This window comes from Sminthopsis crassicaudata, chromosome 1, assembly GCF_048593235.1.
Source record: "Sminthopsis crassicaudata isolate SCR6 chromosome 1, ASM4859323v1, whole genome shotgun sequence".
Taxonomy (NCBI): Eukaryota; Metazoa; Chordata; class Mammalia; order Dasyuromorphia; family Dasyuridae; genus Sminthopsis; species Sminthopsis crassicaudata.
The window spans coordinates 252,395,867-252,414,817 of NC_133617.1; the positions used below are offsets into that span (position 1 = coordinate 252,395,867).

Here is an 18,951-nt window from a genome sequence, read left to right on the forward strand (position 1 = left end):
ATCTTAGGATCTTTTTAGCCAATGTTTCACAAAAAAGGTGTAGCAGCAATAATAGCTTTTTTAAACATTCAGCCCACACTTAAAAAAAAGATAAGATGCTAATCTATATTAAGACTTTTTAACAACACTCCACATATAATTGAATTTTTGCTAACTTACATGTGGCATTTGCAAAGGGCTGTGTGTGTTGGGAGAGTGGGGATAAGAGTGTTATGGTGATGTAAGTTGCTGAACAAGATTTCTTAGATGCTCTCATAGTGCTTCTATCCTTGTATTCATTTTTATCTTCATCTTTGCTCTAACAAGTCAATATTGTGGCAGTGGATTCAGAAACCAAACCCAGGTCTCTTACCCTGCTATGAACTAATTAATTTTCTGTTATCAGGTTTAAATACAATTCAAATAGTATGCATGGATAGATCTGGGTAAATTATAAAACATGCTACATCTGTATTAATTTACCATAGAAGTTTTTCTCGTCCCTTAATATTTTCTTCTTCAGTATCAAACCCTGGCCTCATAGATAACATCTGTGATAATGTCAAACTAATTTATTCACAGAACCAGATTTAACATTTATATAGAGCTCTGTACTTGTATACAGCCTCAGATTTAACATTTATATAGCACTCCATATTTGTACAAATCCCCATTTTTGTCAGGGTCATATGCAATAATTATTGTCCCAGGTATAATAATAACATATATGTATATATATATATATATATATATATAAATGCATATATATGTGTCTGTGTTTATGTGTATTATTCCAAAAGTCTTGATGCACTTCTTATTTTAATCGCTTATATATACATCTGTGTATATACACATATGCTTACACATATATGTATATAAGTATGTATGTGTGTGTGTGATCTCTTTATTGTGAAATCTGATGAGAAAGTGAGTTTGATGATAGAAATCCATCCAGATAGTTGACCAGCTTTAACAATCTAAAACCAAATTTCCTCTATGCCAGCTATAGTATCATTTTCCCAGCATGCATCTAGATCTATTTAATGTTTGTTTATATCAAAGATTTATTGAGGGGAAAAGAATGATATAGGCTTTATCTTTTGAGCTCTCTCCCTTGTGTCTGTTGGCAGTAAATTGGATCCAATGATTCCTTCAGTTCTTTGCCTAGACAGCCTTGGAGGGTAACCTGGATTCTCATATTCCTCCATACATTCTGATATTCTTGCATATAAAATGATTATGAAACTATCAAACTAGAAGGTGTTGTGAAGATAATGCAAAAATGTAATACATATGTGTCTATATATATGTGTGCATATAATTCAACAACACATCAGATGTGGGAAAAATTACTAGTCACCTCTAATCATCAGCTTTAATTGCTGAATTCTCCAGAGCACTTAAACCACTATTCTCTTAGGCTCTTGTCAAATTCTCTTCTTTAATATATCTTTTCCATAGAATATCTTCACTATAGAATAAGAATTAAATAAATTTCTCTCAAAATATTTCTTTAGTTTCCCTCAAAAATTATGGTTATCTCTTAGAGGTTCTCACAGCCTTTTTTTCTGATAGTTAATTTTTTAAGACTCTTCAGGAAAGCAGTTTTCCTCATCTTTTTTAGAGCCTCCCACCCAGACTCTTTCAGTCATGATAGTTAACTCTTTCCAGATGGTGGCGTTGTCATGTCTTAAGATTCTATTCCTCCTCTTTTAAAGCCATAGTAAATATCTAAAGATCTTTGTGAGAGAGGTTATTCAAATTGTGGTTGTAGAGGGAATTTGAGCATTGATGAACTCACATAGTCATTTGAGAGCGTAAAATCCCACATCTGTTTTTTTTTTTTTTTTAAGAACTATGCACATAGAAGATTAAGAAGAATGTCTAGATCAGGGCTTCTTAAATTTTTTCCACTTGAGTTCCCTTTTTGCCTGAGAAATTTTTATGTGACCCTGGGTATATACATATATAAAATAGATGCACAAATCAAACATTTACTGATAATAAATCATAAATATGTGACCCCCACATTCAGTTATAAGACCCCACATGGGGTCATGAACCACAATTTGAAAATCTGGGGTCTGGATTATACTTTATGGGAATTTAAGTGATTTCAAGTTCAATATAAGTCAATAGTAAGGCAGCTAAAAAAGTCATTATGATCTAGTTATAAATCTATAGATCATATACATATGATCTAGTGTTAAAACTGCAACACTACTATTATAATTGGGAAACATTAATAAAATAAATAAAAATATAACAAAACATAGATAATATTACATTTTAAAAGTTAATCAATTTGTTGTTCAGAGCAATCCTCCCATATGGTGTAGTGGTCCCTATTTCTATTTGAATTTGACACTTCTAGAGCTGCTTTACATTATACCAAACAAGTGATATGCCTGTACCATTGTGTTCTGTCCTGGTCATAATATACTTGGACTTGGTATTTGATTCTTTATACTTCATCTTATGAAGAACACTAATGAATTTGGGATATCAGGGGAGGGTAATTGGTATGATAAAATGTCTGGAAAACATGCCATAGGAAAATTAGTTGAATGAATTGGAAATGTTTATTTTGAAGGGAAGGAAGTTTTTTTTTGAAGGGGCCCATGATAGATGTTTTTAAGCATTTTATACTGTTGTGTGGAAAGAGGATTGACATATCCTTCTGGGTTTCAGAGGGCAGAACCAGGAATAATGGCCATATGTTGCAGAGAAATACATTTGGTTTGCTATATGGTGAAACTTCACACTTAGATTTTTTTAAGAGTGGAATGGGTCCATCAATGGATGTCTTGAGGTGGAGCCTCAATGATCACTTATTAGGGATTTTTGTCTCTAGTTGGATTAGATATTCTCTGCTATTCCTCCCAATTCTGAGATTCTCTGAGAAAAGAAATCATTTTCATTAGGAGAATGATACATTCTTATTCTAACATAAAAGATTCCAATGGATTTAAGAGTGAGCAAGTCTATCATGATGGCATTACTGTCACTATGATTTCTATGGCTCTCTCACATGTCACTCCATATTATCTTTCTTTGCAGCACAAATACGTTTCTTAAATCTCATGCCTGTTCTATTTATTTCTTCTGTCCATCTTATTTCATAGCTTGACTCCTATATTGATTCCATTCTTTTCTGAGATGGGTATAATCTCTTTTCAAAATTTGCTTTTCTTATGGAAATTAAAGTAAAAGAGAAAGGGGATTTTAATTATCTTTTTTCACCTATGACAGAGGTCCATCATTAAAGAAGGATGGTTATACTTTGAGACAAATTTTCTAATTGATGCAATATATCTTGTAAACCTTAAGTTTAGCACCATACAGATGTGAAATGTTAATATTCTTATATCTCTGGTTTAGTATGATCCTAGATTCATTTTAAACCATTTCTAAAATGGGAAGCTTGCTAGGCATTACATTGGCTACCAAAGTGCTGCCTATGAAATAGGTTGTTTTCTTCATACTTAAGTACCAAAAATTTGGATTGTTTATAACTAATTGGGAATTGTGTATTTAGAATATAGCTTCATTTTGAGCTTTGAAGTACTGTCCATATAGCTATTTCATATTAATTCATCTTCTCAGTTTTTTTTGGTGGTTGTTTGCATATTCTTCAAATGAAGGAAATCTTCCAGGTTGAAAGAGTTTGTTCAAGAGCAAATAATTACAGAGAAACCACAGTTCTTTTTGTAGGGTATGTTGTATTGGGTAGAAATATTCTGCTCAAATGAAATTGGTGAAACTTTTGGGCTTGTAAAATCTACATAGGTGAAATCTGTCATTTATTTAGGAAATTAATTTCTGGGACTTTGGTTCTGGGTCCTATACAGTTGTAGAAAAAATGTCTAATTTTGAAATGGCCTTTTCCAATTAGGAAGTTTCTGCTTCTCACTCACTTGCCAATAATTAGAGGCCAATAGGATTGGACTTCATCCATAACATTTTTACATATCAGGCTACTAGGCAAAATGTCTGGGGACAATGGTTGGAACATTGCTGTTTTCTTCTTTCTCCCTAAAAGCAACAAACAATGCAAGTTGTCCCACAGACCACCCACACAAATGCTCAACTGCCCCATTGGATTCTCCCATTGTTAGTGCAAAGAATAGGGACAGTCTAACAAATGCTCTAAGTTTGGGTGACAAGCCAGACATTTGGGTGTTGAAAATGATGCTGGCAAAAAGCCCAGGATTCTCAAATTTTTCTTATCTTGTCAGTTGTTTTACGCAATGTTAACTGCCACAGCCAAGGATGATTATGGTTGTGCCATAAGTATACATGGAAAAGGAGGGGAGATAGTGTACCTTGAATTATTTCCCACAGAGTCAAGGCCACCTGTCTGCTTTCTCAAGAGAGGAGTGATTGGACTGAAACTGAGTTATTCCTGACTGATGTGGAGAAAATCCTGAGTGATGGGTGATGTAGCTGCCACCTGGACACCTCTTCAGTTCCTTGCCAAAGAATAAACCCTCCAACTGTGTAGGCTCCCCTCTGCAATGTCAGCACTGGCGAGTGGCCCAAATTGAAATGATTTTTTTTTGTGAATGTTTGAGAACGTGTACTAGGTGTGCTATAAGCTTGTTCTTAGTCTCTTTGGGTTTTACTGCATAAACAGACATGACAGATAACACAGGCAGACAGACGGACAGACTGGCAAAACTGCTTCCTATAAAGAAAAGGTCAAAGAACAAAACTAAAGCTGACTGAGCCAACTTATATTTATTTCATCAGGGACTATTATTTCCTCCTTAGAGATGATCTTTGTGTTGCCTTGGAAGCAGATCAGAAAGAGAAAGTGTGTCTGTTCCCTAGCAGGTACTCTCTAGACTCAACTCAATAACCTTGTTCTGAATTTCACTCTTGTAAACTGGTACAGGAAAAGGAGACACTTTGTTTTTTCCCAATTAAAGGCAATGGTAGAGCAGCTGTTACCAGTAACAATAAGGCCACTATTGCTGAGACAAACATTTTCCCTGATGATGCATGGGAACACTAAATCCAAACCACATTGTTTAGCTTTCACTCCAGCTAAGGGGTATGTCACATCCCTGAAAGTAAATGGGAGAGATCATAGTTTAGAAAATATGACAAAGTTGAAAACTTAAAGCTGTACTACACAGTAACATCCTTTAGCAGGGGGAAATAATTGATATAAGACGTTGTGTATGTGTTTTCATGGCAGTTTATTAGTTTGGGGATGTCTCGAATCAGCAAAGCTAACAAAAGTGATGGTGAGTCAGCTATGCCCCAGGGAACCAATGGAGAGGCGGATACATATAGTAAGCGTGTGTGTGTGTGTGTGTGTGTGTATGTGTGTGCATGTGTGCATGTGTGTGAACCTTCACCATGTAGAAACAGATGTAGTCCTGCAGAACTTGATAAGTGCACCAGCCTCTGAGACCATTTTTCTCTCACTTGCTTCTACTGTTTGTCTCTGACATCAGAAGTCAAAATGTGATTTTGTGACCCTGATATTTATATTCATAGGTTATCTACTTTTCTGTATGTTATGAGAATATCACAGCCTATTATTACTGTATAATGGAGTTGGTTTGCATGGAATAGGAGCAAGTTCTGGGATAGAGAATGGGTGAAAAAGAGCTTATTGGTTCAGAGGGAAGGATACATGGAGAGGTTAAGTAATGATGGGATTATTTTCACAGGACCAATTTCTTTGAAATTCACAGTTTGTATAGGAGGGATCATCTCCAGTAGTCCTTCAATGAAGACATAGATTTAGGAGGTTCAAATAATCACATAGTTGACCCTGTGATATTGGGAAATGTAGAATACATGTAAGGCACCATAAGGAGGAGGGAATCCAAAGTTCTCTTTCCAAGAAATGTCAATTGTTTTCCAGCTGCTGTCTGACTCGTCCTCACGACATCCTGTTGAAGCAAGCAATAGATAAAGAAAGTGAAATGTTTCCTAACTTAAAAGAAATATGTCTGGCCCATCTTTTTTCTAGACTTTTTTCATTATGACCACTAGTATATATCACATGACTTCAATATAGCAGCTCTTGGTCAGTGAGGAAAACCAATGAAAATGGAAAAGAGAGCCCAGGACCAGAATTTATATACCTGAATGTGAATATATGCTGATGGAGAAATTATTTGAAACTTTGAAAATTAAAAGGCTATCATTTATGTTATAAATCATAAGGTTTTAGAATTTTTTAGAGCTAGAAGAAACCTTAAGGACCATTGTGTCCATTCTTTTTCCATTTTACAGATAAGGAAACTGAGGCCCAGAAAGAGTGACTTGCCAAAGGTCTTACAGATAATTAATGGTACTATAATTATAACATATTGACTATAGTCATGATTATAAATGGAAAGTATTTTTGGAGGCTTTGAAAATAAAATTTGGGAAGATCAGCATAGATAGCTTATGATTTATCACAACATTTGTATAATTAAGAAAAGTGAGTGAATTTGAAAAAAAAGCTAAAGTGATCTATAGCAAGTCATATTTTGTAGATTTGTCTGGCAAACATATAGAATTTTCTTTGCAGGTTCATTAGCACTACTGTGGATAAATGTTATATATGTAGAATGTGCATTTTTAGAGCCTAAGTTATAACTATTCTGGTTCCAATAATCCCTATAGCATGATTGGAGCTATAGACCAGTGGTCCTCAAACTTTTTAAATAGGGGGCCAGTTCACTGTCCGTCAGACTGTTGGAGGGCCGGACTATAGTAAAAACAAAAGCTCACACTCTGTCTCCGCCCCTCAGCCCATTTGCCATAACCCAGCCGGCCGCATAGCATCTAGCCTGCTGGTTATAGTTTGAGAACCCCTGCTTATAGACCATATTCTGAAGGAGATAATCCCCTTCCTCTAAAGTCTTCTATCCCAGAAATACCAATTATTTTTCAGTTTCTGTATAATCTTTGCTTGAAACTATGGATATTCAACATATATGTTTTACCCCAAATCAGTGTAACAGCTTTCAAGAGTATGGGACAGTCTCGATTGTGCAACTGTTAGAAAAATCATATAGATAATTTCCAATGAGGCAGTATAAATTCAATATCATAGGTCCTTCATTCAGAAAGCAAAAATCTCATGCAAATGCATTGAGAAGGAATATGTAAGTACTCTGGAGGTGAGCAGAAAAGGCAGTATGTTTGGGTAGGACATGTGAACATGGAGGAAATTCTGGGCCAAAACATGGATGTAGATATAGTCTTTTCTTCAGTGAACTTCCAGGGGGTTAAAACAAACTGCCACAAACTACCTTCTATTGAGCTCTTGAGTCTCAGCCAATTTCTGGAGCTGGATTGTTTCAAAAGGCCTGGATAATTAACTCTTTTCCTGCCAGCCTTTGTTTTTTGGCACCTGGCACTGCCAGAACCAGGCGGGGAAGAAAATACTAGAAGAAAGATCCTGCCAGGTCAGGGGCTGAACTGCCAGGCTCATAAGGCCTATCTTGTAGATACATGGTTTAATTAGCACCAGATTTCTAGAGGCATTATGAGCTTTGTCCATCATCAATTTTAAGAACCCCAAGCCATGCTCTCCAGCAGAGCCAGGCAGCCTGAAACACCACTGTCTCAGAAAGAGAAGTCATTCATGCTTTTGTTTTATTTCACAACATTTGGGCTGAGTTCAAAGTTTTTAACAAACTAGAAAAGGTTTGTAGGGAAACACTGACTGTTGAAAGTAGGCTTTTTCAATAACTGGGACAATGTGCTAGCTTGTTCCAGGAATGTATTCTGTCTTCTCCATAGTAGTAGGAGATCTTCCAAGGCCAAACTATTGCATAAGTTTTATTTCCACAATGTACCACACCAGTCTGGAGTGTCATTCAAAAGTCTTTTTTTTTTTTAATTTTTAGCCTGCTAGACAAGGTGACCAGCCCATAAAGTGTCAATTATGATTTTCTTCTAAAGACTTCAGTCTCTGATGGTTGTGAAGGCCAGATGTTTGAAAAAATGTTCTATAATTGTACCATAAATAACAATTGCTACATTAGGTCAGATCCATGGTCTCTCTCGCCCAGTAGTCTGACTCAGATAATGGTGCAGAGAGGCAGTTTTTGAAGGGTATGGGAGGCAAGGACAGGTTGTGATTTGCAGTGTTTCAGGGAATAGTTGCATTGATGAGATCACAGCTCTGCTTGGAATATCTGAGTCTTTGTTTTCTTCATGATGTTGCCCTTCAAAAATAAGGGATATGATCCAAACATCTTTGTTTTTATTTAATAATCTGCTATCAATCTTATAGTTTCATTTTCATTTAGATGCTAATAACCTGCTTTATTTCAGGTACTGGATTTGAAGATTTTAGGCTAGCTTTAATTTAGTTGGCACAGGTCATAGGTTCAACCTCTAACAGACCAATTCACTTTGCTCCTGTCTATAGTCTCACAGAGTAACACCCACTATAATGACTCAAAGTGGTATTAATTGCAAATTAAAACAATTTTGAATTACCACCATACCTAATATATTGGCTAAAATAACAAAAAAATGATAAATGTTGGAGAAGAAATGGGAAAACTGGGACACTAATGCATTGTTGGTAGAATTGTAAACTGATCCAAACATTCTGGAGACTTATTTGGAGTTATGCCTACAGGGCTATCAAACTCTGAATAGCCTTTGATCCAGCAATACTTCTTTCTGTTAGGTCTGTATCTCAAAGTGATAAAAAAGGGAAAAGAACCTATTTGTACAAAAAATATTTATAGCAGCTTTTTTTTTAGGTCACTAATAATTAAAAACCAAGGGAAGACCCATCAGTTGGGAAATGGTTGAACAAATTGTGGCATATGATTATAATGGAATACTATTATGCTAGAAGAAATGACAAACAGTATGATTTCAGAAAAACCCAGAAAGACTTGAATGAATTGATACAAAATGAAGTGAGCAGAACCAGGAAATCATTGTACTATTGATAGCAATATTGAATGATGAAGAACTGCTTTTTACTATTTTGCTATTTGCTATTTTTGCTATTCTCAGCAATACAATCATTCAAGACAAGCAATCTCAAAAGACTCATGATGAAGCATATTATCCGCCTCCAGAGAAAGAACTAATGTTGTCTGAATACAAATTGAAGTATGCTATTTTTCACTTTTTTTTTCTTTTTGTCTTCTTGCCCAAAGTGACTAATGTGGAAACATTTTACATGATTACACACATATAACCTACATTAGGAGTGGGGGGAGAAGGGAAGCAGAAAGAGAGTGGAGAAGGAAAGAATGAATTTGAAATCTAAACTTTAAAGAAAATAACAACAAATATTTAAAAATTGTTTTCCATATAATTGGGAAAAAATAAAATATTATTAAAAACCAGTATTACTGGTCACAAGCCCTTCTTTCTTTGTTAATTATTTCCATTTTATCTTGTTTAAAGCTTATTTGAATATAGTTGTTTGCATATTATTTCTCCCCTTAAACTGTGAGCTCATTAAGAGCAGGGACTGTTTTTAGTTTTTACTTTTCTTTATATCCTCAATGCTTTGTACAGTGCTAGGCACATAGTAGGAGCTTAATATATTTTTTGACTGGATAAGTGACTCTATACCATGATATAACACAGAGCACTCATGCTTCCCTAACAATAGGCCAGGGTCATCCTTCTATATAAAATCTAATACACTGTCAATTTATTCAGTTGCAGTATGTAGCCATGCACTAAATCAAGCTACTTACTGCCTTATTAAAAAACAAAACAACAACAAAAACAACAAAACTTAAAAACAACTTATGCAAATTCCTCCAGCCCCAGATAAAGATCTTTAAAAAGCAAACTAATCATATAAAAATTTGTACTGAAATTTAAAATGCCACATCTAGAATTTATTCTATACTCTGCAGCCTCATGGCCAGTTCCTATACTCCTATTCTGATGCTTCTTATGGTACAAAAAACTGGTTGGGAACTGGGGCTGATAATTATTGATATGCTCATTTAAAGTTATATGATTTTAAAAGACAGGGATATCCAAAGAAATAAGGAAATCATTATATCTGTATACCCAGGAAAATAATGTAATTATCAAACTGAACTAGATGTCCAAATTGAAGAATATTAAGAGTCAAAACTTTACTTCATTCATGTTTTATAGATTCATGAACTACAGGTGCTTTAGAAATCCTAACCAAAGTGACATTCCCACTTTCAAAGCTCCCCCAAAACAATGCATCCTTTTTTTTTCCCTAAATGAAGTTTGTGCAAATCCCAGTCATCCTTCCTGTGTGACTCATGTCCCAAGTGAATTTGCTTATGCTTAAAAAGAAAATCCAATGTCTATGTTATCACATTTCCCCCCACTTAATCAGTCCCCTCATATATGGAATTTGAAGTTTCTCAAGATAATGCACTTTCCCAACCACCATCATTCTTCCAGTTCTCCTCCAACCCCCCAAATCCCCAATGAAAGCAAGACATTTTAAACTGCTGAATAATTTTCATTCCTTATTATCGTACTTCTTGTGATAAATGTATGTAGGATTAATGCTGTATTATCTTAATTATGTGTCTCTTCCCAATGCATGCTGGCTAACAGTACTGGTTCAGCTATCAGTACTTTGCCAGGACATCCCTTAAAATGAAATCCATAACTGAAGGCTTTTCTTCTCTGCTAAATAAATAAAGAGCAAGCAGGCGTCGGGAGACTTCCAAACTCAAATTGTGGCACTTCCTGCAAAGCCCAGAAAATAGTGCAAGGGACATCTTTGGGCTGCTTTTCCTGAGGCTTGATGATGTGATGGGAAGTATGTAGGCAACATCAAAGAAAGACATGGTCATATCTCTACGTTTAGAAGGCCAGCTGAAAGCCCTGGTAGTTTTCTCTCTGACAGGGAAGGTTTTTACAAGCTTGGATTTTTATCAGCCCCAGACCAACAGCTTCCTTCCCCCAGTGTGTTGCCCGCCTTTCTGACTAGCCAGATTTTTCTCACATGTCTCAAATACGTCCTAAGTGACTCCCCACTGACTTGACTTGAGAGCTGTGCTGATCAATTACTAGCTGCCAAATCAAGCTCCCAAAGCACCAGATGATTGAATTCTTTAGATTAATGGCAAACGGATTATTCTTTTCCTTTTTCTTCTCACACCCTGGCACCCCCCAACTTTTTTTCCTTTCCCACTTCTATTCTGTCTCCATACCATTATAATCAAAGCATTCAGGTTCATATAAACACAAGTGCTAAAGTTTCAAAGTTTCCTCAGGTGAACAGCCACAAAGCTGATATCCTTCTTTGATCACATGAGATGACTGGATGGCAAGCTCAAAGGAGACAGTAGAATAACAAGATCATTCAGAGTTTCAGAGTTTGCAGAGATTGCAGATTCTTTTTAGTCTAATCTGTCCTTACTTGTAGGTGAAAGCCTTTTACAACAGCCTCAAGAAATGGTCATCCAGCCTTTACTTGAATATTCCAGTGATGGGGAACCAATTGGGCTCCTCAACAGCCCATTCCATTTTTAATCAGTTTTTTTCCTAGGAAGTTTTTCCTTCAATGGATCTTGCATATTCCTTCTCTGCATTGTCCAGTCATTACTTTTAACAATCCTTTAAATATTTGAAAGACAGTTTTTGTATCCGTTGTAACTCTTTTCTTCTCCAGGGTAATAATCTCTAGTTCTTTCAATTAATCTTCAGATAACATTATTTCTAGACTCCTCACCAACCTGAACACCCTTACCTTAAACATTGATTGTTTATCAAGCTGTTTTCAAGTGCAGTGTTCAAGATCAAGATGGGATCTGACTTGATCAGAATATAAAATTTTCATTTCCTAGTTTTAGGATCATGGGACTGTAAATTTAAAGTTGGAAGAGACTTCACACTCATCTAGTCTAAATCTTATATAAATGAGAAAATTCTAGAGAATTTCAATGACTTCCCCAAATTTCTGGTAGTAAGTGGCAGAAATAAAATTTAAATTTAGATCTTTAATTCTTTTTAAATTAATTTTATAATTATACATTTTTTGACAGTATATATGCCTGAGTAATTTTTTTATAACATTATCCCTTGTATTCATTTTTCCAAATTTTCCCCTCCCTCCCTCTACTCCCTCCCCTAGATGACAGGCAATACATTTTACATGTATTACAGTCTAACCTAGATACAATATATGTGTGTAAATCCAATTTTCTTGTTGCACATTAAGAATTGGATTCTGAAGGTATAAGTAACCTGAGTAGATAGACAGTAGTGCTAATATTTTACATTCACTTCCCAGTGTTCTTTCTCTGGGTGTAGTTGTTTCTGTCCATCATTGATCATCTGGAAGTGAGTTGTATTAGATCTTTAATTCTAAACCCAATATTGTTTTTGCTATACCATGGTCATAATCCCTGGACATGAAGACTAAAATTTATTTTTTTTTGTTACTATCTCAAATCATTTTACTCATACATCCCCTACTCCATTCAAATTGTTGTTAAAACATGTTTCTCAGTCTTGTACTTAAGAAGTTGGTTTTTTGAATCCAATAGTGTTTTTTTAGGACTTTTATTTTGATGGCTAATGGAAGGAATTTGGGGCAAAGCTTCTGGATGGCCTAATTAATGTAAAACAGCCACATTAATTTATAGAAAATAAAAATCTCACATTTAAGTCATGCCAATGATGGCAAGAAAAAAATTTTATTTTAATTGAGGTTTTAAAAATTGATATCAATAGCTTATATTTATATAATCCTTTAGAATTAAAAAAAAGCATTCTACTTATGTTTTCTCATATGATCTGTCACTCAACTAATAATCATTAATTAAGCATCTATTATGTGCCAGGCACTGTGCTACATGTACATAGATAATTAAATACAAATAGAAGAATAAGTGGATTGGAAAAGAGCTAGAAAAAATGGAATTGGGGGAGAAGTCATGGGGATAGCCAAGATCAGGAAAAGGCTTCTGTAGGGGATGATATCTGAGACTTCTGAAAATAAAAAGCTATATGATATATAGTTCTTATCAAGTTTAATGACTTGATATATTATAGCTTATAGACATTAAAAACTACAGCTCACATTTATGATTTTTATAGCATTTTGCAGAACTTTTCTCATAGCTTTTCTCTTTTTTTTAGATTTATAAAGACTTTATTTTCAAAACATATGCATAGTTTTCAACATTCACCCTTGCAAAACCTTGGGTTCCAATTTTTTCCCCTTCCTTCCCCATACCCCTTTCCTAAACAGCAAGTAATCCAATATATGATAAACGTGTAATTCTTCTATACATATTTCCACAATTATCATGATGTACACTAAAAATCAGATCAAAAAGAAAAAAAAATGACAAAGAAAACAAAAAGCAAGCAGACAACAAAAAAGTGAAAATACTATGTTGTGCTCTACTCTCAGTTCCCTCTCTTTGGATACAGATGGCTCTCTTCATCATAAAATCATTGGAACTGGCCTGAATCATCTTGCTGTTGAAAAGAGCCATGTCCATCAGAATTGATCATCCTATAATCTTGTTGTTTCTGTCTCACAGCTTTTCTCTAAGTTATCAATCATCCAGGGTTCAGAGATTTGTCCAAATTTACAGAGGTATCCTGCACCAGAGTACAAATTCATGCATTCAAACCTCTTAAATTTAAACATAATAATTGGTGAAGAAATCCTTAAGAAAATGAGGGGATGATTAAGCTGTGTCTGTGTGGGGCCTGGGGCCTGTAGTCAGGACGACTCATCTTCCTCAGTTCAAATCTGGACTCAGACACTTGGTAGTTGTGTAACTCTAGGCAACTCAGTTAACTCAATTTGTCTCAGTTTTTTCATTTGTAAAATGAGCTGGAGATGGAAATGGCCAACTACTCCAGTATCTCTGCCAAGAAAATCCCCAAATGGGGTCATGAAGAGTCAGATATGACTAAAAAGGACTGAGCAACAAGAAATCCCTGAAGTGTACAAAAGGTCAGGTTCTTCCTGCAGAGATAGGTGTATTTCACAGGTAAGAGGATTCTTTCTGAAGTTTTATTTCAGGATCTTGGAATTTAACTTTATTATGATTTATGCTCCTCATTTATTTATGCCTCTTTCCTGTTTCTGTTTCTGGACCAAAGAATCATCCCAGCAGAAGGACTTTCTGGAGAATTCATGGAAGTTATGATCCCCCCTTCTCCTACTGTGATGAGCAGACCTGCTGGGAGCATCAGTCATTCTTAGTACTCCTCTTTAGGGCCAGATCACTCGACAGGCTGAGCGCCTCTGTGGCAGCCATGGTTTTAAGGGGATCCTTCAACATCTGGTTTCCTGAGAGTCTAAGATAGGCTCCAATCCCGTTAGTCACCTAATCCTCTGCTTCCTCAAAGGCTGGTTGTGTGAGAGGCCCCTGAGGTCTCATCACACACTGTTAAAAATATGATAAAATGAAAGTATCAAAAACGCCAGTAAAAAGCACACCTTTAAAAAAAGGAGCTGTTCCCAGAAAGTGCATCCAACTAAAGGGGAAAAAATGACCCTCTAAGAGTTTTTCATTATTGTTTTCCTAGTAATTTTGCTTACCTCTATTGCTTTTCCCCCCCTCAGGACTGAGCATTTCTAGAGGCCTCTGGGAGATCTATTCTAGCTCACAAAAGGGGTGAGGAAATGCTCATTTCTCTAAAACTTGGAGATCAGACTTGTAGAGTCAGTCAGGGGAATTGTCATGTGGCAAGAGACAGTTTTGGTTGATCTCATTACCATTTGACCGGAATATTTTATTCAGGGTGAAGCAGCAAGAGTCAGAGGATGAAGATTTATATTCTGCTTTGGATGGTTACATATATTATGGGAAAAGCCAGACAACCTTCTTGCGCTTCAGTTTCTTCTTCCATAAGATAAAGGGAATTGGACTAGATGGCCCCTGAGCTCCATTCCAACTCTAGAATTATAGTTGCATGTGTTTTCTGTGTGAAGTAAAAGATGTGCCACCTTTTGCAGAGACATACTGTGGTATAATAGATGATATGCTAGAACTGGGTTCAAGTCCTTCCTCTTACTAGCCATGTAATCTGGGGCAAGTCAGTCAATTAAAAAAGTACTCCTTTGGAACCTGACTCAGTTATCAGGGCAAAAGGCTATTCCTTGGAATTTGTTCTATTGTATTAGTCACCTGTAAATGTATTTCTTATTATAATTGGTCATGACATCTTATGAGCAACTGTCTTTGACTGAATCTCTGAACTAGAATGTTCAATATAAGGGTAGAAAAACCAGGAATGAAATAGTAGGATGAGCATTAAATGTATTTTTCTTCTGCTTGCTTAGGGATTTATCCCTAGTCCTAGGGATAGTTATATTTGCATTGTCTATGCCTTAAAAAGCCACAGAAAGGTGAACTCAATTGAATGGGTTAAATGGCTTCTCGTAGCCCAAGGCACCTCCACAATTTTTCATTTCCTAACTGTGTTTGGCCCTTGAGAGGGAACTGATCATCAGGAATGGAGGAAGAGCACCATTTATTGTTGTTGTGGCTCCCCTACTGAGCCCTTTTGTTCCCCAGACCACCCTGGAAGCAAGAACAGATGACTTTTCAGGTCTCTTCCAACTCTAAGATTTTTTGATTCTGTTTTCAGATTTAGTTTCTTTCTCAAGAAAGTTTATGTGTTTTCTTTCTGTATAGAAGTAACCGTTTTGATAGGGTCTTTTGGCTACCATTTCCTTCCTGTTGTCCATCTGTGTTTTTCTTCCCAGAGCAGCAGCGATTTGTTCATTTTGATTTTGGCACTGATGATATCTGTTAGTTCCACTTCTCTAGGCTTCAGTTGTCCATATTGTTGAAGAGAATGTTACTAATACATAAATTAGGAAGCAGCACAACATGATGGAAAGAGCAGAATAACTCAGAAATTTTGATTTCTAGTTTAGTTCTCCCACTGACATGGTGACCATACACAAGTTATTTAGCTTTATCTATAAAATAAGGTAATAGGATTACATGGGCTCTTCATGCTGTGGGATTTAAGCTTAAACCATACTTTTGGATTTTATATTTTTATGTTTAAATGTTTAAATCTTGGAATATATGAAAATATTTAAATGACCACTATTTTCTTAGTTCTGAAATACATTATGGTTCTAAGATACATCTTAGATATCTTAACAAAAATCTTCACCTGATCACCCAATGACCTTAGGCTAGTCTTTGGCTGACAGTTACAGAGTTTGTCTATGGGTTCACATCATTATCCTTTCTACTAGTGCTTTGAGATCTCAGAGGCCCAGGGTCTATTCCACATTGAGATATCAGAGGAGGATTTTGAGGAGAAGTCTCTTCATAGCTTCATCAAATAAGTACACTGTTGCTGTGTCTCTGAAATTCAACTTCAATGCTGCGGGAGCTCTGTTTAGGTAGATTGCCTTTGAATATGAATATTGTTTGCACATGGTTTTTTTAAAAAAAAAACACAATAATTTGCTTTTCTTAGAGTCTTCCATTTAGTACAGCTAAGGGTTTCCTTCTCTAAAAAAATAAGAAACTGCTTTTCTTGCTTTTCTATGCCAGCCATTGGACATGATTTTGGCATGTTCTTCTTGGCCCTACAAATAGTCTATAGCAAATTTCCATCTTTTAGTGTTTAAAGACACAGATTGTTCTGCTCATTTTGTTCATTACTTCATGCAAATCTTTCCATATTTTCTAAAATCATTGAGGTTATCATTTCTTATAGCACCACAGTATTCTGTCACAATCATATACCATAACTTGTACAGCCATTCCCCAATGATTCCAGTTCTTTCTCAACACAAAGAGAGATGCTATAAACATTTTAAAACATATAGGTTCTTTTCCTTTTTCCTCATATCATCTTTGGAACTACTTAGTGCTATTGCTGGGTCAAAGGTATAGAGAGTTTAATAACTCTTTCGACATAACCTTTTCTAGATTGGGAAGAGAAGGAATTAAAAAAAGGAAAACAACTTGCATAGTAATTTTGTTGTATATTTGAAAAGAATTAGCAAGTTATAAAAATTTGCAGTCACATGTACAATCATCTTTTTATTGTACCTTATGAAATTTATGAAATGCTTGTTTTATTCCATAAATTGAGTAAAATAAAAAAAAGATTTAAAAAAATGAAGATGTAGATTATGCTCATGTGCCCCTCTCATTATTATCATTCTGGACAAAGGAGAATTTGTTACATTCATCTGGATGGATAATTCTTTTGGATTTATTAAATTGTTATAACCATGAGGGTAAGTATTGTGCCTCCAGCAGGAACAACTTGTAGTGTTCTAAATGTAGTAGATACTTAATATGTAATTTTTTAAAAACTGAATTGAATTCTAACAGTCAAATGGCAATGTATCCTTCAAACTGGATTGAGTTTCTTTTAAAAAATTATCAGTCCTTATATTTTTTGCATAACAACCAATTTTTTATATATTATTCTTCTCTTTTTTGTCAGCAAAGAATAATTTATGATATAAAGAACAATTTGCAATTCAATTTCAAATACGATATAAAAAACAATGCAGCAAATCTAATTGATACATGGATTGTTCTGATAATATATGTAACATTCTCCACCCAGAGTTTACTACTTTTTCAGTGAAGCAAAGGAGGTACATTAATGTGGATTGAATTCCTTTTAATAAAGCCTTCAATGAACTAGCTTAGTAGAGTCCTATTCCTAATAGGAAGTGAGGAGTACCAAATAAAGGACCAAGTACAGTATACAGGCATATAGGAGAGGCTCAGCTTATTTTGTTTTAACTTTTAATACTTTCTTTTATTTTTATGTCATATTCAATTCCTGAAATACCCTTCCCTCACTACTGAACTTTACCTTATGACTGAGAAAACAAGATAAAACAAAAAGTTTGGTAAAATCCTTCAATATATTTTTTATTATTATATCTCCAGTGGCCCATCACTGTGTATTACTTATAGTGAATATAGAGTAATGGTTGAATTGAATGGAAATGAATTGCGCACAGCAACCATGTCTGAAAGTGTATGTACCATTCCATATCCATAATCAAAAATTTATCTGGAGAGCAAAAGATGTTTTTTTAAAATATATTTTTAGGGCCAAAGTGGTGTCATTATAATTAATCAGGCTATATGTCAGTGTTGGTTTGGTTTATATTATAACATATTGTTTTCCTGGTCTCTTAACTCTTCATGAGTTCATTTGATCTTAATATGCTTCCTTGAATTTCTCATCCATCCTTTCCTATAGTGCTGTTATACAAAATTATAGTCACATTCCATAAATTGGGTTGTTCCTAAGGTTTTTATGAATATTTTGATATGTGTAGGGCATCTCTGTCTTTGATCTCATTGAGATGCATATTCACTTGTAAAATAAGTATGTTATTGACTATGAATGGTATAACTTTATTTATTTATTTATTCATTTATTTTTTACAAAATTTTAAATTATTTAGTCAAATTGTTAGATCAATTCACAGCTCCATCAGATGGAGTATTAGTGTTTCTGCCTTCCCACAACTCCTTTAATATTTACTGATGGTTGACTTCTGTCTTTTATTATCTCTTCCACTTTGACAAATATATAGTAGAATCTCAGAATTGTTTAATTTTTATTATTAGTGATTTGAAGTAATCTTTAATTTTTGTATTGATAGCTTTTAGAAAACTTTCTTACTATTATTTGAACACTCACAAATTAGAGAATGGTTCTTGGTCTTATATCATCGTATTAATTTCGTATGGAACTTGGATATTAGACTTTTCTCTGAAATATTTGATGCAAAGATTGTTTTCTCATTTAGCAGTTTCTTTTCTATTTCTAATTGTATTAATTTTTTAAAATTAGTGCTCAGAATTTGGAACTATGCTCAAAAAGTTATCAAACTGTATATCCCCTTTGATCCAGCTGTGTTACTATTGGGCTTATATCCCAAAGAGATCTTAAAGAAGGGAAAGGGACCTGTATGTGCAAGAATGTTTGTGCCAGCCCTTTTTGTAGTGTCCAGAAACTGGAAACTGAGGGGATGCCCATCAATTAGAGAAT

The 18,951-nt window shown here is 35.0% G+C and overlaps 1 long non-coding RNA gene across 1 annotated transcript in view; it reads right to left on the reverse strand.

The window, feature by feature from the left end:
- Window positions 1-5,166: 5,166 nt before the first annotated feature.
- Window positions 5,167-18,951, reverse strand: part of LOC141548827 (uncharacterized) — a 31,532-nt gene continuing 17,747 nt past the window's right edge. Inside the window, exon 2 of the long non-coding RNA XR_012484094.1 lies at window positions 5,167-5,888. This is a non-coding gene — a long non-coding RNA (uncharacterized LOC141548827). The remainder of the gene's footprint in view (window positions 5,889-18,951) is intronic.